The following is a 19663-nucleotide window of genomic DNA, read 5'->3' as shown; positions in this document are numbered from 1 at the left end:
AGAACACTATTGTAGCTTTCCAGCCAAGCCAGGATACAACAAGCAGCAGCCATACCTTGCTTGGTCTGTCCTCACCCCTGACTTTGTTAATATTGAGAAATCATTGAAAGGAAGAGTTAAAGGCGAGGAACAACATTGTTGCTGAGGAAACAAGACTTCGGGAGAGGCAGTCCCTAACTTTGTGCAGAAAGGAGGCTAATAGCACGCTTACATTGCCCAGCTAAGAAAGACACAAATCCATTCTGTGAAGTGGGTTACAAACTCATACCTGCACTCTCATGGGCATGTATTCATATCTCTGACTCCATGTTGGAATTTGACTTCAACAAGATAAGATCTTTATTGCTGTGTGCACACGAAAATTCTGCAGATCTGTGAAATCATTGAAAAGAAAAATGTTATAATCAACAATGTCCTTTCTTGAAGTCTGTTTGTGGTGAAATAAGAAACCATGTGGCATTGGATGTGGGGAGAGGTTACCCTAGAGAGGAAGCCATGGTGAAAGGAAACTGGTAGGGGGTGACCATGATGAAGTCACTGGTGAGGGATTATCATGGTGAGGAGTTACTGTGGTGAGGGGTTACCATGCTGAAGGAAGACTGTGGTGAGGGGCAAGGGGTGCAGAAGCAGACAAGGCAATGGGGGGTTTTCCTTGACTATTAATGTTATTGTCCGCAATTTCTAGGCTATAACTTCCCAAAAGTCTAACCTCTTTAAACAATAATTGGAGGTATAAATATTTAAGTGACTGAAGCATTGTTCATGATGTTGTGAGGACACACACACACAGGCAGAACTGACCATAAATGTTTTGTAACCTTGTAATTGGGGGGCAGGAACTCTTCCTCTAACCAATGGAAAAAATAAGTTGAAGCAGCTGAATCTCATTGACCTTCTTACAGCTGAGGAAAATAATCCAGTTTAGCTCAGAACATTTTCCAGGGCAATCAATTTATGCTTAGATATGAAGGTGTATGTGTTTTTCATTCTGCAGAGAATTTTAAAACCCCTTTTTCCATGTTCAGCTCTTTCACCAGTGAGTGTTGGTTGTAGTTTATCAGTTAAATTATTCTGTGGATTCAGGACAGACTTGCATTTATATCATGGTTTTCACAATCTCTGGAAATCTCAGAATACTTTATGGACAATCAACCTGATTGAAGTGTGATTGGGGAGGTCCAGTTCCATTTAGCACTTGGTTTAAGTTTAATTTGTTTATTTCTGTGCTGAGAATCTTGTTCCATTGTGAGGAAACAGTGGCAATGAGGAACCTGGGGCTTAGTTTGCAGAAGGCAGAGATTGAACCACAGCTGTGAGGGTGAGTGGACAGAGGATGCAGAAAGATGTGTTGACCGCAAGGAAATTGTGAGGATGAGACTGTAAATTGCACTGAATTACATACCCAGCATACGAAAGTCAACAGACCCAGATTCTGCAGTGTGATGCACGGTTACTTCTGATTGGCTACCTCAAGCGAGTGGATCTCCGGCCAGAGGGAGTGATTACTGAGAGAGCGTGGGGCAGGCTGGTGGAGGCCAAACCTGTGGAGCTTCAGGCAGCTGTGAGCCTGCCCTTTGAGTAGATACACATCAAGCATCGCACCCACACGTGCTCAGCTCAGCTACTGACAACCAGGTGACCTTGATTCTGGCGTCAGAATTTAGACATAGCACTGTAACGGGCCCTTTTGGCCCATGAGCCCATGCAGCCAAATTGACCTACAATCCTCGTTCATTTTAAATGGTGGGAGGATAGCGGAGCACCTGAAGGAAACCCACTGGTAGATTACATACAAATTCCATATGGACAGAGTGGGATTGAACCCAGTTACTGGCACTGTAACACCGTTGTGCTAACTGCTACACTAACGATCCTGTTCCTGAATCAGAAATCTTGGAGCATTTGGAATGTGAAACAGTCAATGGCAGTTTCAGCGGGGGTTTGAAAACATACTTGGAAGCTACTGCTTCTGAACAATCTCACCAGTCCATGAGCAGTTTTATTGGTTAATATTAAGGGACGATGAGTGGGGAATGGATTGCTCTGTGCCAACAGAGCCTTAATGGGCTGAATAGCCTTCCTCTAATGCAGAACAAAACCTGGTACCTCCACTGGATGGTATCTCCAGAGACAGGCATGATGGGATAGAGAACTATTTGGTGGTGTAATATCACTCAGTCAATTGAAAAAAAGATCCATGGGAGCTTCCTCCTGAAGTCCATAGTATACAAGAGATACAGTATCTATGTTCAGTGCTGATTTTATTTTCTTTCTTGCTTAGAATAGTCATTAATCACCAATTTTTTCCCTCTAATTTACACAATGTACTTTATAATAATGCTCAGGTCAGGTGGTTTGCTGATCAGACTGTGGGTGCAAGGATAAAGAACAGGAGCAAATGACATTCACACAACATCCAGCTCACTATCTGATGTAAGAACACACAGATTCCTCTTCTTTTTATCCCATATAACAAGCTCGGGCTTTCAATGGGGATAAAAAGAGAGAAGTTTGTCAGCTGGAGGTCTGAAATAAAACAGAGATGGTCAAAGTGTGCAGCCGGTCAAACAGGGAAGCTGGATCACTGCAGTGGGAATAGCCAGCCACCGGAACCTTGGATAAACCCATGGAAAGGTCAAAGTCAAAGGATTAACCTTTATCACAAAGTGGCTGAGTTTCCGGGACCAGAGATTGCATGAGGAAGATTTAATGAGCCATCATTTTCCTGAACTGGTTCTTTGGTGAACTGTTTTATACTTTTCCCAATGTAACCCTGAAATGAATGGAGCGTGACTTCGCATAGAGTATGGGCACATTCCAACACATTCTGTGAGCTTCACAGATCAGGTAAACACCATCAGTTAACAAATTTTCTGAAAATGCCTTTTGAACTTTACCCCTGATTTACCCTCTGGGTAATGGAGCTGGGTGTGCATTTAACTTGGTACATGGAGAGAAAGGATTTTGTCCAATGTTAATTATTTAACACCTTCTCCCACCCACCTCCCCAGGCCCTGGGCACTGAGGTCTAATCTCCAGGTTAACTCCTTTTGGAGCTCAGGACAGCCTCTGGTAGATTACACAATTTGGAATGTTTTACTTAGTCACTTTTCCCAAGAAATAATTTTATAGTACAAATTGTCTTTGCGTTAAGATGTGGTTGAAGGCAGTGATGGGGCAGATTTAAAATATCCGAGGCTGACTCAGCTCACCGTGGGGTTTGAACTTTGGTGGACCAATCAATCTCAGCCTTGCACTTTCCCACAGAACATAGGACATTATTAACAGGGTACAGGCCCTTTGGCCCTCAATGTTGTGCCAACCTATATATTTCTACCAAAAAAAAACCAAACCCTCTCTACCTTTTGGAGGGCTTATTTTTCCTCCATCCATCTGCCTGTCTGAAAGTCTCTTAAATGCCCCTAATGTTTCAGCCTCCACCCCTGACAATGCATTCTAGGCACCCACAACTCTCTGTGTAAAAGATTTACCCCTGATGTCTCTCCTAAACTTTCCTCCCTTTACTGTGAAGTTATTCCCTGTGTTTGCTATCCCTGCCCTGGGAAAAAGGTGCTGGCTGCCCATCTTTCTAGAGGAGTCTGGTGAGGTGTAATAGGGTGAGGTTGCCCTCGTAATGGATGCAAACCTACACTGGAGTTACTCCTGCCTTCTATGCAGTGACTACCATGGTCAGGGGGACGGTGGAGGGAGCTATACTGGAGGAGGCAGCGAAATCTTAATCCTCTCACTGTCTCTGAAGGGATTTCCTACATTTATAGAACCATAGGTTATTAGAGAACAGAAACAGGGCCCTTTGACCATTCTAGTTTATGCCCAAAAATATTTTGCCTAATCCCACTGACGTGCACCCACCCTCCAAATCTCTCCCATCCATGTACCTGTACAAATTCTTCTTAAATGTTTAATTTGAGCCCACATTCACCATTTCAGCTGGGAGCTTGTTCCACACTCCCACCACTTTCTGTGTGAAGACACTCCCCCGAAACATTTTCCCTTTCACTCTGTTTGTATCTCACCTATACTCAGTGGGGGGAAAAAACTATCTACATTTACTCTGTCTATCCCCCTGATAATTTTAAAAAATTCTATCAAATCTCCCCTCATTCTTCTATGCTCCAGGGAATAAAGTCCTAACCTGTTTAACCTTTCCCTGTAACCCAGTTCCTGAAGCCCAGGCAACATCCTAGTAAATCTTCTCTGGAGTCTTTCTATCTTATCGATTTATTTCCTGTAGTCAGGTGACCAAAAATGCACACATACTCCAAATTTGGCCTCACCAATGTCTAGTACAACTTTAGCATAACATCCCAATTCCTACTCTCAATACTTTGATTTATGAAGGCCAATGTGCTAAAAGCTCTCTTTACAACCCTGTCCACCTGTGACACCACTTCCAGGAAATTATGTATCTGTATTCCCAGATCCCTCACTCCTCAGTGCCCGACCCTTCACTGTGCATGTCCTTTCTTGGTTTGTCCTTCCAAAAGAGGCAGCGCAGGTGGATAGGGTTAGTGTAACACTGTTAAAAGCACCAGCGATTGGGACCGAGGTTCGAATCCTGCGCTGTCTGTAAGGAGTTTGTACATTCTCCCCGTGCCTGTGTTTGTTTACCCCGGGGACTCCGGTTTCCTCTCACCCTTTAAAATGTACTGGGGGTTGTTGGTTAATTGGGTGTAAATTGGGCGGAATGGACTCGTGTTACTGTGCTGTATGTCTAAATTTAAATTTAAAAATGCAACACCTCACACTTGTCTGTATTAAATTCCATCTGCCATTTTTCAACCCATTTTTTCCAGCTGGTCAAAATCCCTCTGCAAGCTTTGAAAACTTTCTGTGAAGTAAATTCTTAGTGGTTTCTACAAATATATTAAGAGAAAAAGGATAGAAAGGGACAAAATTGGTCCCCTTGAAGATCAGAGTGTCGGCTTTATATGATGGGGGAGATCTTAATTTTTTTTCTCATCAGTGTTCACACATGAAATGGGAACAAAGTCGTGGGAAGTAAGGAAAGCAAGCAGTGAGTCATGGAACCTGTACAGATTAAAGAGGAGAAAGTGCTTGCTGTTTTAAAGCAAATAAAGGTGGATAAATCCCCAGGGCCTGATAAGATATTTCCTCGGGCCTTGAGGGAGACTAGTGTAGAAATCGCAGGAGCTCTGGCAGAATTATTTAAAATGTCTTCAGCCATGGGTGTGGTGCCAGAAGATTGGAGGGTAGCTAACGTTGTTCCGTTGTTTATAAAAGACTCCAAAAGTAACCCTGGAAATTATAGGCCATTGAGCCTGACGTCAATAGTAGGTAAATTAATGGAAGGTGTTCTGAGAGATCAGATATACAAGTTTTTGGACAGTCAGAAATGAGGGATAGTTAACATGGCTTTGTGCATGGTAGGTCGTGTTTATCCAATCTTATAGAGTTTTACAAGTAAGTTACCAGGAAAGTTGATGAAAGAAAGGCTGTGGATGTTGTCTACATGGACTTTAATAAGGTCTTTGACAAGATCCCACATGGGAGGTTAGTCAGGAAAGTTCAGACGCAAGATATTCATGGTGAAGTAGTGAACTAGACATTGACTAGAGAGTGTGGTGATGGTTGCTTTTCAAACTGGAGGCCTGTGACTAGTGGTGTGCCTCAGGAGTTGGTGCTGGGAACATAGTTGGTCATCTATATCAATGATAACGTGATCAATTGGATCAGCAAATTTGCGGATGACGCTAAGATTGGAGGTGTTGCCTAACTGAGTAACAGAGGGCAGTTCTGGTATAATGTATAAACCCAGCCAAGCATGAGGTTTATACATTGGTGTGGAGGGAGCCCTGGTAAGGCTGAAGTCAAAGAGCATCAAAGGAAAAAACCATTGTGAGAGTCAGGCTGAACACAAAGAAGAGGGCTGATATAATCTGTTTATTAGTTTCTGGTGCCTCAGACAGTAACCTGTTAACTAATCAGGACTTAGCCTAATGGGAGAAGTCAGCCAGTTGTTCTACACTGATGGGACAAGGAGTGTTTGTTGAATCTTGTGATGAAACTCAAGTGCTCTGCCTCCATCAGTGGGAAATGGTGAGTCAGGCCCTGCAGGCCAAAGCCATGAACCCTTCCTGTGAGTTTAAGTAGTTAATGTGCTTTTTAAACAGGAAATGCACACAACTGGAACCCATCGATATTTTTTTTACAGCACTGTGGTCAGCCAGAAATGTCAATGAGCACACTTGGGACAGGGATTGTGGGAAAGGGTCCTAGATCACAAAGTCTATAGTCTGACAATACATTCACGCAGGGTGGGCAGACTGCTGCTTTTCAATGAGAACGGGGAGGGCCTTCTTCAATAGGAATAAGGATGGAAATCTGATCATCCTGAGAGAGACGCTGCCAACGAATGGGAAAAAATCCAAGCTCCAATTATATTAACAATCCTCACTCTTGGTGTGGGGTGAAATGGGGCATTTAATGGCACAAGTGACAGGCAGAATGTTTGTCACTAATAGTGCAAGCCATGCAGCTGATTGATCCATGCCTGGTCCCAGTAGACCTATGCCTTCATGCTCTCTCTCTGTTCCTCTCCCACATGCCCACCCATCACCTTTGAGCATTTTGCCACTTTGGAGCAATTCATGCAGCCGATTACCAACCCACACATCTTTGGGATGTGTGAGGAAACCGAGGCAGCCGGAGGAAGTGCGTGGTCACAGGGAGAAGATCACAAACTCCATCACATTAGAGGTCAGGATCACACATGGTGAGCTGGAGTTGTGAAACACCAGACTAACTGCTGCCCCTCCATTTAAAACATCTTCATGGGGGCAAGTAATCATGACTAGGGTTCTCCCCATAACTTTTGATGCCCTGGCTAATCAAGAACCTGTCACTCATTGAGTTAAATACACCAATGACCTGGCCTATGGCAACAAATTCCACAGATTTAACACCCACTGGCTAGAGAAATTCATATGCATTTCAGTCAGAATCTTTTTCCTGTCATAAAAATGATGTGCACGAGAGAACGTGCGTTTAAGGTGAGAGGGGATTGTTTAAAGGAGATGTGCTTTGGCCATTTTTTTGTACATAGAGAGGTAGATGGCTGGAGGTGGTGGAATCAGATTTGAATGTGACATTTCCGAGGCATTTAGACAAATGTAGGAGCGAGCAGGAAATGAAGGGGCACAGACAATGTGCAGCAGATGGGATTAGTTAATTCAGCGCAGACATGTTGGGCTGGAGGGACTATTCTTGAGCTATGCAATTCATTGTCCATGGGGAGGCTGGATCCACAGGTCCAATGCTGGGAGGAGAGACAATAGACATGACAAATGCTTTGACGTGACATTTGAACAGAAAGGCTGTGAATTTTACAGGAGGAAATCAACTTAGAAAGCAGGTGATTTAAGAAGCCAAATTGTAGGTGCAGCATTAACCAAGGTAAATAAGGATTGAAAATAAAAAAATGAAAGTCTCCAGACCCATTGAAGTATAAACACGATGCTGGAGAAACTCAGCAGGTCAAATAGTGTCCTTTATACAGCAAAAATAAAGATACATAACAAACGTTTCGGGCTTGAGCCCTTCATCAAGGTATGGAAAATGTCAGCAGGTGTCTGAACAGAATGGTGGGGGGCAGGGGAGGGAGCATGGTCCCAAGGGCAGGAAACAATAGATGGATAAGTAGGGACGGCACACCAGCAAACAAGGAGAAGAGAGAGGGCTCTGTGAATAAAGAGGGAAGGGGTGGAGAGGTAAGGGAAAGAAGACAAGGGGAAAGGGAAGAGAGGGAGAATGGGGAGTGGGCTAGCATAAACCAGAGAAATCGATGTAAATGCCATCCAGTTGGAGAGTGCCCAGACGGAAAATCAAGTGTTGTTCCTCCAATTTATGGGTGGTCTTGGTGGGATAGTACATGAGGCCATGAACAGATGTATAAGTGAGGACTGAGTGGCATGGATTGAACATGGAAATGCCTCCTCCTACTGGAGAGTCAGAACACAGGAATACATTCAATGTCCTGCATACATACACAGCTAGTAAATATATTCCCCATGTATAATATCGAGGAACAAGCCTTAGACAGGAGTAAAAACACAGAAATGCTGAAGTATCTCAGCCAGCTTTGCAGCATCCACAGGAAATAAAGATATATTACCAATGTAAAGATATATTAAGATATATTGAAGATGGGCACAGGCCATCTTCAATGTATAAGAAAAATGCAGGCAGGCATCTCAGGGCCAAATCGTCGGTAATATATCTTGACCTCCTATGGACGCTGCGAAACCTGCTAAGTTCCTCCAGCACTTCTGTGTGCTTTTACTATAATCACAGTGTCTGCAGACATCTGTGTTTTACACGATTAGGTAGGAGTTGATTGGGAAAGGATGTTTGCAGGTGAGGAAGTGGCTGACAAGTAGGAGCAAGATTAAGAGTGAAGGAGAAGGCTGGCAAGTTTAGGGAACCCTAGTTGATGAGGGACTCTGATCAAGAAAAAGGGGGGACATGTTACATTTAAACAGGCTAGATCGAATGATCTCTTGATGAGTCTGAGATAGAGGACCACATAGAGAGGGAAATCAGAAGGGCAGAAAGGAAACATGAGCTGGAGCCGCATGCAGGATAGAGCAAAATTCCAAGAGAATCTACAGGAATATTAATAGTAAAAGGGTGGCTATGGAGAGAATCAATCCCATTAAAGATCAACAAGGCTGTCTTTATGTGGAGGCACGGGAGATGGGTGAGATTTTAAATGAGTATTTCTCATCTGTCTTTATTGTGGAGAAGATCAGGGTAGCCAAAGAACTGAAGAAAATGTGTTTAGGGTAGTATTTTTGACAGTGATAAGTGCAATGCCTTTACAGCACCAGCGATCGGGCCTTGGTTTCAAATCTCGTGTAAGGAGTTTATATGCTCTCCTTGTGTCTGCCTAGGTTTCCTCCAGGGGCTCCGGTTTCTTCCCACTATTCGAAACTAACCAGGTATGTGAATTGGATGTAGATTGAGTGGCACAGACTCTGGGGCCAAATGGCCTGTTACTGCGCTGTATGTCTAAATTTTAATCTAAATTTAAAATTACATCCTGGAGAATGCAAGAAGCACCAGGGAGGAGGAGCTGATGTCCTAGGAGTGCATTAAGGTGAACAGATCCTCAGGGAATCCTCACACTTTGTGGAAAGCTGGGAACTTGTGGAGGCCCTGGCTGAGATATTTACATCACCTTTGGCTGAAGGATAAGTGATGATAGACTGGCAGATGGCAAATATTGTGCCATTATTTAAAAAGGGCAGCATGGACAAGCCAAGGAACTATGAATCCGATATCTTTCCAAAGATGTGATCGAGTGGATTGATGAGGGCAGGATGGCGGACATTGTCGCTAAGGCAAGGCAGGCTAGCCTGGAAGGTTAAATCACTTGGGATCAAAGGTGAGCTGGCTGAGGAGTCACGTGATGGAGTAGTGGCCGGTAGGAGAATACCAACCCTCTCCAGAAAAGAAGAAAAAAAGTGAAGGAAAAAAAGTGAAAAAAAGTGATACACAAAACACAACAAATAAAAGATAAAGGTGTAGAGAAAATGGCACCCAAGAAAGAAAAAACAAAAACAACGGGAAAAAAAGAAGGAAAGATGCCAGAAGAGAAAGAAGAAGGCCTTACTTGCTTGAAGATGCAGGGACCCGCTGTGGAGAGAGGAGCCCGCTCCCCAAGGTTAGTGGAGACCCCGCAGGGTCGCGACCTCCCAACTGTGGGACTGCAAAAATGGCTCACTGAGCCAACAGAGGTGTGCAATGCACACAACAAGGAAAAGGAGAACACTGACGGGAAGGGGGACCAGCTGTGGAGTGAACCTACGCAGCACGAACAGCTGACAGATGCCCAACAGCAGGGCTCCCAGCTGGAAGAAAAGGAAAGCAATAGGAAAGGGAGGGATGAGAAAGAAAAACAGAAGCAGGAGGCCCAACAGATAACTAGCCCAGAAGAAGAGGACCAACATCAAGAAGCCATGAAAAAAAAACCCAACAAACTGAGGCAAGCAGCTCAACAAGAAAGTCAGAAGAGTCACAGATACAAGGAAGAGAAGTAGAAGACACAAACCCAACAGCAGACACAGAAGAAGAGAAAGAAGAAGACCAAGCTCTGCACAGAGGAATAGGAGGAAAAATGAATGGACAGTACATAGATAAAAAAAATGTTCAAGAACAAATTAAAGCATTAAAAGAATGGTTGACACTAGAATTTAGTGAAATGAAAAGAAAAATGAAAAGTACAGAAGTAAAAGTGAGTAGAATAGAGCTGGTTATAACAGATGTAGGGAAAAGATTAGAAAATGTGGAAGAACATGTAATGGCAGTAGAAATGGAAGTGAATGGCTTAAAAATAAAGTTGGAAGAAAGTGACAAAAAAAAGTTAAAGAAACACAAGAGTTGTTAGCTCAGAAGATGGATATAATGGAAAACTATAGTAGCCCACCTCACTGACAAAAGGCAAAGGAGGAAAAACCCAACACCCAACCCCAACCAACCAATTTTCCCCTGCAGCCGCTGCAACCGTGTCTGCCTGTCCCGCATCGGACTTGTCAGCCACAAACGAGCCTGCAGCTGACGTGGACTTTTACCCTCTCCATAAATCTTCGTCCGCGAAGCCAAGCCAAAGAAAGATAGAAGGCAAAACAATATAAAGATAGCGGGCCTAAAGGATGATGGAGAAGGCAAAGATATGAAAGAATTTATAAAAGAATGGATCACAAAAGTCCTGGGAATCCCAGAAATGCAGGAAGGAATGGAAATAGAAAGGGCACTCAGAACATTAGCCCCGAAACCACAGTCACAACAAAATCCAAGAACCATTTTAGCAAAATTTCTGAGATACACGACAAGAGAAAATATATTGGAGAAGGCAATGAATAAAATTAGAGAAGACAAAAACCACTGGAGTACAAAGATTAAAAAAAAATTTCTACCCAGACATAAGTTTTGAACTCCTAAAGAAGAGAAAGGAGTTTAACACAGCAAAATCGATCCTATGGAAAAAAGGCTATAAATTTATGTTAAGACATTCAGCGGTGCTTAAAATAGTTATCCCGGGGGAGCAAAATAGATTGTTCTCGGATCCGGAGAAAGCACAAGAATTTGTGCAGGACAGAGAGATGAAGAGATGTAACCAGAACAAAGAACGACAACAAACTACATATAAAGATGTAAAAATAATATATAAGTAAGAACTAAAGGAGGGAAGAAAAGGGAAGTAAGGGAGAAGGGGGAAAAAAGAGGAGGGGGGTATAAAAAAAAGAAAAAGAGAAGAGCTTTGTTTTAATGTGAAGATAAAAGTCTTTTCTGGAGGGGGTTGGGTGGGAGAGAATAACAATCACTGCGAAATCAGTTGACATTTGCAAATGGGTTCACAGTCCAAATGGAGAGGGGAGTTGTGGTTGCCTGGCAAGGGACAAGGGGTGACTCAGAGAGGGGGGGGGGGAGACACTTGGGGTTAAAGGAAATTTAGATTTGGGAGTGGTTGAAGTATTTTATGTTTTAGAAGTGTTGTCATACATTGAGTTCAAAAAAGGAAAACTGAGAAATTAAAATGGAGAAAAGGGGAAAGGTGGTGATGAGGAAGTGGAAATAAGATGTAAACAGAGTATGAGATGGATATGTTGAACTATATGACTATAAATATTAACGGAATGCATAACCAAATCAAAAGGAAGAGGCTATTAAATTTACTGAAAAAAGAAAAAATAAATATAACATTCGTGCAGGAAACGCATCTAACTGAAGTGGAACACAATAAATTAAGGAGAGACTGGGTAGGGCACGTAACGGCAGCATCATATAATTCAAAAGCCAGAGGTGTAGCTATATTAATCAATAAAAATGTACCAATCAAAATAGAGGAGGAAATAAGAGATCCAGCAGGGAGATATGTAATGAAAAGGTGTCAGATATATTCAGAACTCTGAAATTTGGTCAATATATATGCACCTAATGAAGAGGATCAAAAGTTTATGCAAGATATTTTTTGGAAGATTGTAGATACACAGGGGAATATATTGATAGGAGGGGACTTTAACCTTAATTTGGACTCAAAGATGGATAAAACTGGACAAAAGACAAGCAAAAAGAACAAAGTAGCCAAATTTATGGTTAAATCAATGCAGGAAATGCAACTTTTGGATATCTGGAGGAGACAACACCCAAAGGAGAGGAATTTTCATATTATTTGAGTAGATATAAAACATACTCAAGGATTGACCTGTTCCTGTTGTCAGCCCATATCCAAGGGAGAGTTAGGAAAATGGAATATAAAGCTAGATTGTTATCTGATCACTCACCCCTGTTATAAGCAATAGAACTGGAGGACATCCCACCAAGAACATATAGATGGAGATTAAACTCAATGCTACTTAAAAGACAGGAATTTATTGAGCGCCAAATTAAAATGTACTTTGAAATAAATATGGAATCAGTGAAAGACAAATTTATATTATGGGATGCAATGAAAGCCTTCATCAGAAGGCAGATAATAAGTTTATGTAACTAAGATGAAAAAGGACTACAATTGGGAAATAGAACAGTTGGAAAGGGAAATAGTAAGTACAGAAAAATAACTAGCAACAAGGGAAGATACAATTAAAAGAAGAGAATTGGTGGACAAAAAAATAAAATATGAAACACTACAAACGTATAAGGTGGAGAAGAACATAATGAAAATAAAGCAGAAGTATTATGAGCTAGGAGAAAAAATGCACAAAATACTAGCCTGGCAGCTTAAAACAGAACAAGCTAAAAGAACGGTATTGGCATCAAGGAAAAAGGACAAACAAATTACATAGAACCCAACAGAGATCAATGAAAACTTCAACGAATTCTATGAACAATTATACTGAACTGAGAACGAAGGGAAAGAAGACAAAATAGATGAGTTTTTAGCTAAAATTGAACTAGTGAAATTGCAAGAAGAGGAGCAAAACAAATTGATAAAACTATTTGAAATAGAGGAAATACAGGATATATTAAAAAAATACCGTTAAATAAAATGCCTGGAGAGGACGGACTCCCAATAGAATTCTATAAAACATTTAAAGAGTTATTAATTCCTCCTCTCCTGGAAGTAATGAACCAGATAGAAGAAACACAAAACTTGCCAGATTCATGTAAAACAGCAAAGACGGGAAAAGATCCACTAACACCAGCATCGTATAGACCAATATCTCTACTTAACTCAGATTATAAGCAAACAGATTGGCCGGCTGTGTACCAAAAATAGTAAAACTAGATCAAAATGGATTTATTAAAAAAAGACGAACAACGGACAATATCTGTAAGTTCATTAACTTAATCCATGCAGTAAAAGGAAATAAGATACCCACAGTGACTATTGCTTTAGACGCAGAGAAAGCCTTTGACAGGGTAGAATGGAATTATTTATTCAAAGTATTACAGAGGTTCATCCTACCAGGGAAATATATTAATTGGATTAAAGCATTATATAAGGAACCAATTGCGAAGGCGACAGTAAATGTATATATATCGAACCAATTTAAATTAAGCAGGTCAACTAGGCAGGGATGTCCACTATCTCCCTCACTGTTCGCTTTAGCAATAGAACCATTGGCAGAACTGATAAGAACAGAAAATAAAATAAAAGGGATAAAAATAAAAGAGAAAAAATATAAAATCAGTTTATTTGCAGATGACATCATAGTATACTTAACAGGACCAGAATTATCAATAAAAGAATTACATAAGAAATTGAAGGAATATGAAGAAATATTGGGGTACAAGGTCAACGCAAATAAGAGTGAAGCGATGCCAATGAGTAATGCGGATTACACAGAGTTTAGAAAAGAATCACCATTTAAATGGCAAACACAAGCAATCCGATACCTAGGTATTAGATTAGATAATAATTTAGGCCATCTATACAAATTAAATTATCAGCCATTAATGAAGAAATTACAAGATGACTTAGAACATTGGAAAGATTTATCACTAACACTGATAGGAAGGGTAAATTGCATTAAAATGAATATCTTCCCAAGGAAACAATACCTATTTCAATCATTACCAATTCCCTTAACAGAGAAATTCTTCAATGAACTAAAGAAAATAATAAGGAAATTCTTATGGAAAGCTGGGAAACCGAGGATAGGGCTAGATAAATTAACAGAATAGTACAAACAAGGTGGTTTGCAGCTACCAAACTTTAAGAATTATTATAGAGCAGCACAATTAAGATATCTATCAAATTTTTATCAAACAAGGGAAAAACCAGATTGGACCATAGAAACATAGAAAATAGATGTAGGAGTAGGCTATTTGGCCCTTCAAGCCTACACCGCCATTCATTTTGATCATGGCTGATCATCCACTCAGTACCCTGTTCCAGCACTCTCTCCATACCCCCAGATCCCCCTAATCACAAGTACTAAATCTAACTCTCTCTTAAGTACAGTTATGGAACCAGCCTCAATCACTTCCTGTGGGAGAGAATTCCATAAATTCACCACTCTCTGGGTGAAAAAATTCTTCCTCATCTCAGTCCAAAGGACTTCCCCATCTTCCTGCATCTAGCCTGTCAAATCCCTTAAGAATTTTGAATGTTTCTATTAAATCTCCTCTTAATCGTCTAAACTCCAGTGAGTACAAGCCCAGTCGTTCTAGCCTTTCTTCATATTGCAAGTCCTGTCATCCCTGGTATCAATCTAGTAACCTTTTCTGCACTCTCTCCATGGCAATGATGTCCTTCCTCAGATAAGGAGACCAATAACATATAGTTTAAGAAATAATATTGAAATATTTGAACAAATATGGGAGCCTTACATGAAACACAATAGAGAAAACCTACCGGGGACATTCACTACCTAAATTAACGAAAGGAGAAGGAAATGAAAAGAATTGACTCAGTGGAATTTCTTGTTTATTTTTATTGAATTACAACATTGTTTGACTGGTTTAATGTATCCTAGATTTTGTACTTTAAATGGACGGGGGGGGGGAGGTAGGGAGGGTGGGATGGGATGAGGGAGGGGTGGGGAGAAAATGGCACTGTATATATTTGAAAAGGAAAAAGTATGTATCATGGTTAATGTGGTTTATGGTGTGAAAAATAAAAAAATTTAAAAAAAAAGATAAGGAGACCAAAAATGAGCACAATACTCCAAGTGAGATCTCACCAAGGCCCGATGCAACTGCATCAATACCTCTCTGCTCCTGAACTCGATATGAACGCCAACATACCATTCGGCTTTTTTACTCCTTGCTGCACCTGGCTGCCCACTTAGTAGAGAGGTTGGGGATGGCATTAAACAGGAAATTGGAAATGCGTGCAACAAAGACAAGGCAGTAATAATGGGTGACTTTAATCTCCGTATAGACTGGATGAATCAAATTGGTAAGGGTACTGATGAGGATGATTTCTTAGAAGGTATATGGGATAATTTTCTAACCCAGTCTGTTGAAGAACCAATGAGGGAACAGGCCATTCTAGACTGGGTTCTGAGTAATGAGGAAAGGTTAGTTAATAATCTTGTTGTGCGAAGCCCTTTGGGCAAATGTGACCACAATATGGTGGAATTTTACATTAGAATGGAAAATGACAGGGTTAATTCTGTAACTCAGGTTCTGAACTTAAAGAAGGGTGACTTTGAGGGTTTGAGAAGTGAATTGATTAAGTTAGATTGGCAAATGTTACTTAAAGGATTAACTGTAGAAAGGCAATGGCAAGCATTTAAAGATCACTTGGATGAAATACAGCGTTTGTTCATCTCGGTTTGGAAAAAGAATAACTCAAGGAGGGTAGTACATCCTTGGATACAAGGGAAATCAGGGAGAGTATCAAGCGTAAAGAGGAAACGTATAGACTAGCCAGGAAAGACAGAATACCAGAGGATTGGGAGAAATTCAGAGTTCTACAGAGGAAGACAAAGGGATTAATCAGGAAAGTCAAAAGAGATTATGAGAGCAAGTTGGCAGGGAAGACTGCAAAAGTTTTTATCGATATGTAAAGAGAAAGAGACTAGTAAAGACAAATGTGGGTCCCTTGCAGTCAGAAACAGGTGAATTGGTCATGGGGAACAAGGACATGGCAGACCAATTAAATAACTACTTTAGTTTGGTCTTCACTAGGGAAAATATGAATAATCTTCAGGAAATAATAGGGGACCGTGGGGCTAATGTGATGGAAGGACTGGGGAAAATAAGTGTAAGTTATGAGGTAGTGTTGGATAAATTGAAGGGATTAAAGGCAGACAAGTCCACAGGACCAGATGGTCCCAGAGTGCTAAAGGAAATAGCCCATGAAATAGTGGATCCATTGTTGACCAAGATAGAGCTAGATAAAATAGGGGAGAAGGTACCAGAACATATACTTTATAAGTGGGATGAAAAACTGGTGCAATATAGAAGTTCACCAGTATTGCACCATTTACTCAACATTTGGAAGAAGATTCACATAGAAAGGAAAAAGACAAATTACCAACTACCAAAATTAATATTGACGCAAAATCAACTAATCCCTTTCACAATAGATAACCTTTCCTTTAGAGAATGGGAGAGGAAAGGGATCAAAAGAATAGAAAATTGTTTTTTTGGGAAATAATTTATTACCATTTGAATAAATGAAGTACAAATATGGAATAACTCATGGTACAATGTTTGCATACCACCAACTGAAAAACTACTTAAAGGACAAATTGGGAAACAGACTGAGATTACCAGAAGGAAGCAGCTTTGAATATATGATTACAGACACAATGATAATTAAAAGATTTATAACAAACATGTACATCAAGCTGCAAGAGAAGGAAAATGATGAAATAAGCTATAAACCCAAACAAAAGTGGGAAAAAGATCTAAACATAAAGATAAAAAATGAAATATGGGAAAAGTTATGCTCCGGAACTATGAGAAATATAATAAATACGAGGTTACGCATGATACAATATAATTGGTTACACAGGCTATATATCACGCCCCAAAAGATAAATAAATGGGATCCAATATTATCAGATAGATGTTTTCGCTGTAAGAAGGAAATGGGAAAAACAGTACATGCAATTTGGGCATGTGAGAAAGTGAAAAAATTTTGGGAAGATCTAAATCAGATATAAATTAAATAACAAAAAGCAACATACCAAAAAATCCAGAGATCTTTCTTCTAAGTAATATAAGAAGTAAAGAATTAGGCCTCAAACTGGATGAAGCGCAAAAAAGATTTATTATGATAGCCTTAGCTGTAGCAAAAAAATGTATAATGTCAACTTGGAAATCAGAAGAGAGCCTGAGAGTACAGCAATGGTACATAGAAATGAATAGATGTATTCCATTGGAAAAAAATAACATATAACTTAAAAAATAAAGTCACATTATTTGAACAAATTTGGGAACCGTAAATGAAACACAACAGAGAGGGCCTACTGCGGACCTCCACCCCCTAAAATGATAGAATGAGAAGAAGACAAAATGAAGTGACCCAGTGTGTAAAAGTAGATGACACAATTTTCTTATTTATTTTCATTGTGTGATGACATTGTTTAATGGTTTTATTGTATTGTATATGTTGAACATTTAATGGGTTTGGAGGGAGCTGGGAAGAAGGGAGGGGGGAAAAGGGGAGAAAATAACACTGTGTATCTTCAAGAGGGAAATGTTTGTGTGTATTTTGATTAATATGGTTCATTATGTGAAAAATAATTTTTTTTTTAAAAAGGTGAGCTGGCCATTGGATAGAAAATTGGCTTCGCCATGGAGGGATGTTTTTGCTTGGAGGCTCATGATCAATGCTATGCCACAGGGGATCGTGATGAATCCACCACTGTTTGTTACCTGGATCAGGCACAGCACATTAAAGAAAAAGCCTGTTTTCTTTTCACTTCATGGAACAAACAAATTTAAAAAAAATATTTTCATGCAGGCAATAGGAGAGAATTATGAAAGAAATCAAAACTTCACTGCTTCACAGAGGAGTCCCATAAACTTTGAGGAGAGTCCTGGGGGTGCGGGGTCATAGTCAAAAAAAGGTTGAGAATGGTTGATTTATATTATTATAGACCGCGAGGAAAGCTTTTCAAAGATTGCAAAAGGGTCTGGACCAGCTAGAAAAATGGCAGATGGAATTTAATGCAGATAAGTGCATTTTGGAAGGTCAAACCAAGAAATGACGTACATAGAAAGTGGTGGGACACTGAGGAGTGGAGTAGAACAAAGGGATCTGGGAATATGGACACATAATTCCCTGAATGTTGTATCATAGGTGGATAGGGTCATAAAAAGAGCTTTTGGCACAATGGCCTTCATAAATCAAAGTATTTAGTATCAGAGTTGAAATTTTATGGTAAAGTTGTAAAAGAGATTGGTAAGGCCAAATTTTGAATATCGTGTGCAGTTTTGGTCACCTAACTACAGGAAATATATCAATAAAATTGCAGAGAAGATTTACTAGGATGTTGCCCAGATTTTATTCCCTGCAGCATAGAAGAATGAGGGGAGATTTGATAGAAGTATTTAAAATTATGAGGGGATATACAGAGTAAATGTACCACTGAGGGTAGGTGAGCTACAAACCAGAGGTCATGGGTTAAGGGTGAAGGGGGAAAAGTTTAGGGGGAACATTAGGGGGAATTTATTCACACAGGGAGAGGTGGGACTGTAGAATGAGCTGCCAGCTGAAGTGGTGAATGTGGTTTTAATTTTAACATTTAAGAATATTTTGGACAGGTACATGGCTGGGAGGAGGTATGAAATGCGTGCAGGTAAGTGGGACTAAGCAGGGTAATGGGCGGCACAGTTGGTGTGGTGGTTAGCACAATGCCTTTACAGCACTAGTGATCAGGATGAGGGTTCAAATCTCATGCAGTCTGTAAGGAGTTGTATATTCTGTGTACGTTTTCCCTGGGGGCTCCAGTTTACTCCCACTGGTCAAAACATACCGGGGTATAGTATAGGTTAATTGGGTGTAAATTGGGCAGTACAGACTCATGGGCTGAAATGGCCTGTTACTGTACTGAAAATCTAAATAAATAGTTCAGCACAGATTAGAAGAGCTGAAGGGCCTGTTTTCTGTGCTGTTACGTTCTTTGTTTCACTATTAACAATTTGGATGGCATTATAATTAACGATGAGTAAATCTGTAGATGACACTAAAACTGGTGGCGAAGTGATCATTGAGAAAGGATATTTAAATTTACAACAGAATTTTAATCAATTGTGAAGGTGAGCCATGAACTATATAAAAAAAAATTAACTTTGACAGGTGTGAGATTTGTATTATGGAAAGGAATTCCTCATTTTACCAACACAAGAAACATTTTCTGCTCCCCTCTTCGTTTTCCGTAGGAACCGCTCACCTGGGACTTCACTCATCCCTTCTCACCAATTGCCCCCTTGGCACCTGTCCCTGTGACTGCAAGAAATGCACCTCCACCTCACCACCATTCAAAGCCTGAAAGTCTTTCCAAACAAAGCAACACTTCACTTGTGAATCTGCAGGGGTCATCAACTGCATTGGGTACTCCCGATGTGGCCTTCTCTATATTTGAGACTGGACGCAGACTGGGGGATCATTTAGTTGAGCACTTTCCCTTTGTCTGCTGCAACAGGAAGTGGCCAATCATTTCATATCCACTCCCCATCTCCACACCAACAGATCTGTCCATGGACTCATACTGCC

At 40.5% G+C, this 19663-nt stretch overlaps 1 long non-coding RNA gene across 5 annotated transcripts in view; it reads right to left on the bottom strand.

Moving 5' to 3' along the window:
- LOC138736198 (uncharacterized) overlaps positions 1 to 19663 on the bottom strand; it is a 218824-nt gene that overhangs the window by 88628 nt on the left and 110533 nt on the right. For all 5 annotated transcript variants that reach the window (XR_011340147.1, XR_011340145.1, XR_011340146.1 and 2 more), the window contains exon 3: positions 269 to 372. This is a non-coding gene — a long non-coding RNA (uncharacterized lncRNA). The remainder of the gene's footprint in view (positions 1 to 268; positions 373 to 19663) is intronic.

Source organism: Narcine bancroftii, chromosome 6, assembly GCF_036971445.1.
Source record: "Narcine bancroftii isolate sNarBan1 chromosome 6, sNarBan1.hap1, whole genome shotgun sequence".
NCBI classification, from domain to species: Eukaryota; Metazoa; Chordata; class Chondrichthyes; order Torpediniformes; family Narcinidae; genus Narcine; species Narcine bancroftii.
The sequence above is the reverse complement of the archived record's forward strand: the minus strand, read 5'-3'. Positions and strand labels throughout refer to the sequence as shown.